At 46.6% G+C, this 9,125-nt stretch overlaps 1 long non-coding RNA gene across 1 annotated transcript; it reads right to left on the reverse strand.

Annotated features, from left to right (window-relative positions):
- Positions 1-7,644: 7,644 nt before the first annotated feature.
- On the reverse strand, positions 7,645-9,125 carry LOC122932473. The gene is made up of 2 exons (XR_006388307.1): positions 8,093-9,125; positions 7,645-7,755 (listed from the first exon to the last, which is right to left on the reverse strand). It is a non-coding gene; the product is annotated as an uncharacterized LOC122932473 (long non-coding RNA).

The raw sequence follows: 9,125 nt of genomic DNA on the forward strand, positions 1-9,125 counted from the left end.
AGACTAGGCCCTTAGCCCAGGGGCGACTCCTAATGGTGGAGGCCCCCTGTCCTCGAACCTAACTGGCAACTCCTAGTTTACCCTAATATACATGGGTTGAAAATCGTTGACATAGTGGTGGGCTGGACAGAGAGGATCAAATACAAAAATGCACAGTGTATACGGCCCTGATGATCTCAAATACCAAAAGGTACACGGTGCAGCCAACTACAGATATAAGACACCTAATTACGATGACTATTGATACCACAGAACCAATCTGTGATCAACCCCAACGCGTTTCCCCCACCGTGTGGGATCATCAGGGGGTAAATGAATTAAGATATTTAAGTAGATACAAGAAAAAACATTGTCGAGCAAAGGGAGGCCCAAATAATTTTGGCGCATCCGTGATATAGCCGTTCAACAAGTGGTGTCAATAGTGACGTTCAGTAGTGTGATTAAAAGATTGGACCAGATGACAATCCTGGGAGGGAAAGAAGGGGAGACAAATACCAACAGTCTTGATGTAAAAAGCGCGTATATCTCACATGAGACAATCAGAGTGGGTATCTGTAAAGAGAAAAGGAGGATATACATATGTATATATGCGTAAGTTTGCACCCCAACACCACACTAAATAGCGTGAGGGACCACCACCAGCGAAAGCTATATTAAAGGGAGTCACTCACTGTGTCCAGGGGAAATTCAGTACACATATATAGCCACGATCGGTCTCACAAAAAATGCAAATAACAGCCTTCAAGATAATGGAGTTCACAGAGGCCAATCATGTTAGTGGTGTTCAACAGAGGCTTCACACGTACCAATGGCAGCGATAGACTAAAAGCATAATATAATTGCCAATCAATACAGAGTCATGCTATAAGGGATCCCCACAGGATAAAACCAATGGATTAAAGAAGTAGGCATACCTTGAGATACGTTCTGGGTCAGATAAACCAGCCACTTAGGGTAAAACAGCCTGTTTATTATGGGTCCACTATATGACAAAGAAGCGTGTGTCACAAAAACACCATTACAGCCAGCTCATGTCTAAGGGTGATACAGCAGAGTTACTTACTGTTGGTGCTTCTAGATGACATATCCCTCTAGTAAAGCAAACGTGTTTCCCCTCCCAGGGTCCAACAATAAGTCTTTTTGGTCTCTGGCTGCACATGCTTCTCAAGCCAGATTCCAGAGTCCCTATAAGTCGGCATTTCTCCACCTTATTCTTCTGGTCCTCATTTTCAGCTTCTGCCGGTCTGCCTTTTACCTTTTCTCCTTAACATTTACAAATGTTTTACTTGTCTTTTTTTCCCACAGTGATGTCTTCTCCGCGGGATTCGGAAGGCAGAAAGGCGAGTTCCAAAAGAAAGCATTTATCCTGCTATGATTGTAGCGCTCTTTTGGAGGATAGCTGTCCCTACTCCAGGTGTGACAGCTGCCATCCAAGGGTCCAACCTTCGAGTGAACCTACCATGCAGGACATGTATCAATGGGTGAAGAGCTATGTGAATGGGTCCATCAAGGGAGTCGTAAGCCTGCTTGATGAAAGGCTTCCTGCTCAGACCCCTATGGAGACCTCTGCTCCTGTGGAGAGACCTTCTGTGGTCTCCTTTTTTCTTCCTCCTCGGATGAGCTTACTTCGTGATTTTTTTCCTCCAGAAAAGACACAAAGGTTACTCAAGTCCTTCAGGTCGGGGGACCATGATGTTGACCTGGGGGAGCCCTCCGATCCCGCCAGTCGGGCACTTTGTGTCTTTAAAGCGGATGAGACCTTCCTCTCTGTCATGCGTACAGAGTGGAAGAAACCTGAGAAAGGTCCAGTTCTAACCAAGAAATTTAGAACCATGTTCCCGATGGCTAAATCCTTCTTGGAATTATGGGGTTCCATTTCCAAGGTGGACATGGCTTGTCCAGACGCACTTTGGTTCCAGCAGACGATGGGTCTAGTTTGCAGCATCCCCTTGACAGGAGAGCGGAGTGCACTCTTAGGAGAGGTTATACGGCAGCCGCAGCTTCCGCTTCTTCAGCGATTGCTGCTACCGAGGTCTCTACGTTCCTCCGGACTCACCTGAACCAGATTCAAACGGACGTGGATCAGAAGGTGTCGACATTCTGGCTGCTTTCAAGACCGTTAACCTGGCAACTGATTTCTTGCGTGATACTGCGCAGCTTCAGCTGAAATTGGCAGCCAAATCCATGGCCCTTTTGTCAGCGGTCCGTAGGCCTTTGTGGCTTAAGCCTTGGGTCGCTGACAACTCTTCTAAATATTACTTATGTGGCCTTTCCTTTGAGCCCAACCGTTTGTTCGGCTCAGAGCTAGATAAAATTATGAAAGGCCTGTCGGATAAGAAGGGGAAGAGTCTTTCCCAGCAGTCTTTTCGAGGGCGCGGCAGACAGAACCGTGGTGGTAGGTCTGGCCAGCAGGCAAGAGCACGAAGGGACTGGGGAGAGCAGCAAAGAGGTTTGAGGTCCTGACTATGGGGCTCCTCGAGGCTCTTGGATGACTGCCGTTACTCCTGCCAGGAAACTTCCCCAATCCTCTGCCTCATCTTCCCGTCGGGGGTCGTCTCTCCCACTTCAAGGAGAATTGGATCCAAGAGGTTTCGGATCCCTGGGTCCTGAACATCATCTCCAAGGGTTATTTAATCAATCTTATCTCTCTTCCTCTGGACAGGTTCATCAAGACCAAGCTCCTACAGGCTGCCAAGCAGTCGGTTCTGGAGGCTTACATTCAGGACTACATCCACAAGTGGGCTCTAAAGGAGGTTCCGGCAGGGGTATGGGGCTTAGGAATCTACGCAACAGTTTTTCTGGTTTCCAAGTCAGGAGATCTCCGGATGATTATCGATCTGAGGTGTTTCAAATCGATATATAAGGAAGGTGACGTTTCGTATGGATACCATCAGGTCATTGGTTCACGTTCTCAAACATGGAGATATGATGGCAACCCTTGACCTCAAACATGCATATCTGCACATCCCCATTCATCCTGCTTCCAGGAGATATCTCAGAATCGTGGTCCAAGTTTCGGGTGTCGTCAGACGCCTTCAGTTTGTTGCCCTTCCTTTTGGCATGTCTTCTGCCCCTCACAGTTTTACCAAGTTTTGACCATCATTCCTTATCTGGACGATTGGCTTTTAAAAGCCTCTTTTCTAGTGGGCCTAACCCACCATCTTTATGTAGCAATCTCCTTTCTGTTCCACCTGGGTTGGATTATCAACTGGCAGAAGTCGACCGCGAGCCTGTCAACTTTAGTAAGATATCTAGGCTTCATAATCGACTCCATTGGGATGTCTCTCCAGTTGACTCCAGAAAGAAGATCGAATACAGAACACGGCAGTTTCTATCCGTTCCCCGGCGAGTCCCAATTCGGACTCTCATGAAGATGTTGGGGATCATGTCAGAGTCTGAGGAAGCAGTTCCTTGGGCTTTCTGGCACCTTCGTTCTCTACAGCCGGAGGTCCTTTCCAAATGGAATGGCAGCCCTGCCGGGCTAAACTACCTGTGCTCTCTGTCTTGGCGAACTCTGTATTCCCTCAGATGGTGGTTCCAGCTTTCAGACGGGAAGTCTATGACCCAGCCAACCTGGACCATATTGACAACAGATGTGCCCCAAGTAGGCTGGGGCGCTCACCTAGACGACACTCCAGTCCACGGAACCTGGTCTCCTCAGGAGCAACTTCTCTCATCCAATCTCCGCGAGATTCAATCTATCCGGCTAGCCCTCCTTCACTTCACCCCTAAGATCTGAGGCAAAGCTGTGAAAGTCCAGTCAGACAATATGACTGTGGTACTTTACATGACAAGCAGGGAGGCACAAGATCACTTCCCATCTTATCAGAATCGGATTCTGGATTGGGCAGTCAAACCTTTACCACTTATCTGCGATCCACATTTGGGGCTCCCTCAATATGATAGCGGATCACCTGAGCCGCAGTCTTCCAACAGTGGAGTGGTCTTTACATCCGGAGATATTCAAGCAGATAGTCCTGAAGTGGGGGATGCCCGACGTGGATCTTATGGCAACAAGGTTCAACGCCAAGGTGGAGAGGTTTTGCTTCCTTTACAGGGAGGACAACCCCCTGGCGATAGATGCTCTGTCAATACCCTGCAGGTTCAGGCTGGCTTACATCTTCCCTCCATTTCCATGATTCCGAGGGTATTGATGAAAATCCGTCAGGATCAGGCATCGGTGATAGTCATCATACAGTTTTGGCTGAAGAGATCCTGGTTTACCCAGCTCACCCAAATGAGCCGAGGGAAATATTGGAGGCTCCCCACTCAGCAGACCCTGGTGTCGTGGGACATTCACCTCTGCACAGGTTTAACCCGACAGCCAGGAGGGTGATCAGTCCCTTTCCAGAATAGAAGGGCTTTCAGAGTCAGTCCTGAGAACGCGGTCTCATTCAAGAGTGGACTCTACCAAGAGAGCCTACTCACGGATTATGAGGATTTTCTCATCCTGGTGTACCTCTAAGGAGCTGGTGTCTGCAGATCCACCCCTCTCCGCCATCCTTCAGTTCCTGCAAGACGGCCTTGCTCCTTCTACTCTGAGGGTTCAAGTTCCAGCCATCTCAGCTTGCCTCAACAGGGCTTTTTCTCAGGACCCGCTCAAACAGTTCCTTAAAGGAGCTTAAAGATTAAAGCCTACAGTACTGAGACCCATTCCTCAATGGGATTTATCAGTAGTTTTCAAGGGGTTAGCATCTCCCCCTTTGAGCCTTTGGAGGAGGTGGATTTCAAGTTAGTCACATGGAAACTTGAAGGGTCTCTGAGCTACAAGCTCTCAGCACACAAGCCCTATACCATCTTTTTGCAAGACCGGGTCCTTCTAAGATTTCTCCCGTACTTTAGGCCTTAAAGGGGTTATCCCACTTTGCATTTTTATACTTACCTGCTGCCACCGCGCCGTTCACTTCCTGGATTCTGGCTGGGGGCGGGCTTCATCTTGATTGAAGTCTTCTCCCAGCCACACGCTGGACTGAATGCGCATGCGCCATGGTGACTTATTTCTGGCCAGTATAGTACAGAGCCGGCGTTCGCAGCTCTGTACTATTCTGGCTGGGAAGAAGTCACCGTCGCGCATGCGCATTCAGTACAGCGAGCGGCCCAGCCGGGAGAAAGGGGGTCTTCGGCGCAAGCGCGGCCATCGGAATTCTGGAGAATAGCAGTGGCTGTAACCAGGGGAGACTGAGTCACAACAATAAGGTAAGTGGGGATGAATTTTATTCTAAACGGTGGGAATTTGTTAATCAAGTATATTTACAAAAATGATCACTGTCAACATTAACAGATTTAACAGTGATCATTATGATGGGATAACCCCTTTAAGTTCCTTTGTTCCAGAATATCAACCAGGTGATATCCCTCCCGGTTCTTTCTACGCCTTCTACCTCCTCCGGACGTCTCAAGATGCCTCCAGATCTATGTGGATAGATCAAGGGAGTTCAGGAAAGATAAAAAATCTAATTCTGTTTGCCAGTAAACAGTCATTGGATTAAAGGGAATCTTTTGTTTCCCAATCTCTAGACCATCCGGGGTTTGTGAAGGCCCATTCTACCAGGGCCGTAGCTACTTTTGCAGAGAGGAGTCTTCCTCTCAACATGATTTGCAAGTCTGCCTCCTGGAGCTCTGAAACAACATTCATCTCCCATTATAGACTGGATGCCAGATTAGCTGAATACTCGGCCTTAGGGCAGACTATACTTGATTCTGCCAAGGGAACGTAGGACGTAAGGGAATCGTTAATTTCTAACGATAATTCTTTTTCCCCTTAATCCTAACAGCACACAAATATTCCACCCTAGTAAGGCTAGTTTTCTTCTTGCTATAACAGTGGGCTGGGGGTGATTCCCTCCTTTATAGGGAATACTTGTATTTTATTGGTTTGATACTTGGGCTCATTAAAAATTCCACCCGGTCCTACCAGTCCATGGGGGGTGGTTAACCCCATCTGTGCTGCTGTTAGGACTAAGAAAACTAATCATCATTAGAAATTAACAATTCTCATGGTGACGGAACAGAAAAGGACAGTCAGATTTAGGACAGGTGACGGCACAGGGCCTGCTCCTGGGCCATGCAAACTAAGGGTCGTGTCTGACAAACCCACCGACTCTTGGCTGGGGTTGTCTGTTACACGCGACGAAGTCAAAGATGGAGCCAACCATTCAAGAACCGCTGGGTTGCTGGTCACGATATGACTGCAGTGACCCCTGCCTGCACCAGAAACATAGGCCTCTGCCACTCCCCTGTGCAGGGCCTGGCACTACTGTCTGACATACTGTTAGATCAAATATTTTTTATTTCACCACTAAGACATGGCAAACGGCTTTAGCGTAATCACTGCTGAACAGCAATTAGGCACACTTTTTTTCTATTTTTACACTACACAAAATGCTTTAACAGATAAGTGCAACGATCACCAGCGAATATATTAAAAAACCCAATAACATCATGCAGCTTCTGCCAACACTTGTATATGGAGCGTTGGTAAGAGGAGAAAAGGCCCCATTCCAGCTGCTGACCATTTCAGGCACAGAGGCGTGATCAGCAGAACCCAAGTTTGGGAAAGGTTGACAGTAGAAATTAGTTTAAGGTTATTACCCAAAGTCTCACAAGACTTCGAAGTAATAACCAGCCCATCTGAGCCAATACATTCTACTACTGTATAGTGTTTGCTCTGTACAGTATTCAAATGAAGTTATTCGAATCTACTTCAGGTGTTTCATCTGAAGTAGATTCACTCATCCCTTGTTATGTGGAGGTCCCCCGGCTTGCTCCTAAGAGGTACTGGCACAACCACTTAAAAGGTAGTAAGGATAAGCCCACCTACAGGCTTGGACACCACCAGGTGGGTTCTGGGCTGCTAAGCGAACTCTACCCCGAGGTGTTACCAAGGCTATTCGAGAACTGGAAGGAGAAGCCAGACACCCCCTGATCCTAGTCCAAAGCCTTAGGCCCTGAAAGTTCTTGTAGAATCTCTTCAACCCTACAGCAGGGAACCTCTCTGCATCTATCCCGTGTAGGGATAGGAAGAACACTGGTGGGTGGAGGGACCTTTTAACCTGTTTCCTGTCCCAAGAACGTAAAAAAAGGGAACAACCTCCAGTTGTGCCGTCATGAGGGATGAGCTGGAGAAACCTGTCGGATAAGCTGCTGGTGTAACAGAGGCCTAAGGGTGAGTGTTTTGGATGTGACCCAGTCAGAGCACAAAATTTTTGCCTCTGGGGCACTACACCCAATGTCAGGCCAGGACATTTCATAATGGGTGTATGGCCTCACTGAAACTGAATGTTTTACTATATTTTCAGTCCAATAAATAACGGAGGCAGCATGTCAGATGAAAAAAAAAAAAATTGCCGAAACGTAGCAAGTTTTTTTTTTTTAACACATTGTTGCATGTAAGCAGTTCCCAATAAAGGGACTCTTTCACCGGACATGCTGCCTCAGTTATTTATTGAACTTTATATGTAGGAGCCTTTATGGATCTAGGGCTCCAGGCTGCTGCATTCTGGACGACTGCAAGATCTGGTGAGTGCGACTCTACATCACTATTTTTTCTTACTATGTTTTCATTCTGTAATGTCTGCACCTACTAAAATGTTCAGTGGCAAACACTATGTAAAACCAAGAGAAAAAAATAAAGTTTACACATACTGATAAGTATAAAAATAAAAGCTTTATTTAAAAGTATAAAAGGAATCCATAAATTGATTTAATGGATCGAGTAGGTCGTCCACAGGACATCTTCCCAACAGTTCTTGAAGCCTAGAGAATTGAAAAAACAGGAGGTACATTTTTATGCAAAATGAGCAAGCATCTTTGTAAGGTAGTGCCTTCTGATTACTTCTATGCAAGTGAAAGGTGTAATGACTGGTACTCTTATCACACACTGGATTATGCCAAAGACTCTGGAAAATTCTTAAACATCTGGTAGACCATTCATACATGGTGCAGTAACCTTAGGATGGACACTAACCTAGCACTGTACATGCATACATCATAGAGCAACTGAAAACAGGCAAGACATGCAAGATCCATTTGTGCATATGTAGCTTACATTAAGATATACATCCAAGTGTAAAGAATGTAAAGCAGGTCTCACCTTACAGTCTGTAGTCCATGATTAACTCCAGTATACCACAGTCGAGCACATGCCAAGTTAATACCTCGAGTCAGCACCTGTGAGTTAATACAGCTATATATCAGTTTTCAATATGGCAATACATATCAGCTGTTTGGTGCTGATCTCGCTTTGACTTGTACAGATTTTAGTGCCAAGCACTTGGAATCTGCATGGTGCACAATCAAAAAGCAGCCAAAAAGCCTAAAGGGGGTGGGGGGCCACCTTTTGGAGACTGGGTTTTGGCAAACCTACTCCTGGCTAGACCTAGAAAAGGGAAGCATACTTACCTGATCCCCACTGCTGGGTCACCTGTTACCAGCTGCAGCCAATCACTGCCTGCAGCAGTGACTTGCCCCTTGTGTCACATGACCAACTGACAACGCAAGGGGAGCAGGCCACTGTCAGAGTGGATGCTGATGGCGGGAAACCCAACTGAGGTATCCAAGGACAGGAAGCAGATAAGTATATTTCTTGTTTGCAGGTCTAGCCAGCTGAGGGCATTCTACCCCTCCCCCTGCAAAAAAGCTGCCAACCCCTTTTAAAGAGGACCTGTCACCCAAAGATGCAATGCATTCTGAAAGCACCATATTACAGAGCAGGGGTCAGCAACCTTCAGCACTCCAGCTGCTGTGAAACCAACTCCTATCATGCAAGCACTCCCACAGAAGTGAACGAGGCATTCTGGAAGTTGTAGTTTCTCTCCAGCTGAAGCACTGGATATACATTTGTGGGAAAGGATTCAGTAAAGCCTGCAATTTATCTCTGCTATATCAGTACAGAAGGGAGGTGTGACCAGTGACCGACAGCTACCTCTGTATGCACACAATGCCATCACCTCCCTCCTGTACTGATAGCTGTTCAGGAAGTAAAAAAGCAAGAGTAGCAATCTGCTCAGCTCCTCCTGCTCTATAACAGGTTGCACTGGATCTTGGTAATCAAATATTGAGGCACTCAGTCTGGAAGTTATGCAAATAAAGTAAATTTTATTCTTTCATTTTTCATTTTTTCTATG

The sequence above is a fragment of the Bufo gargarizans genome, chromosome 3 (genome assembly GCF_014858855.1).
Source record: "Bufo gargarizans isolate SCDJY-AF-19 chromosome 3, ASM1485885v1, whole genome shotgun sequence".
Classification (NCBI taxonomy): domain Eukaryota; kingdom Metazoa; phylum Chordata; class Amphibia; order Anura; family Bufonidae; genus Bufo; species Bufo gargarizans.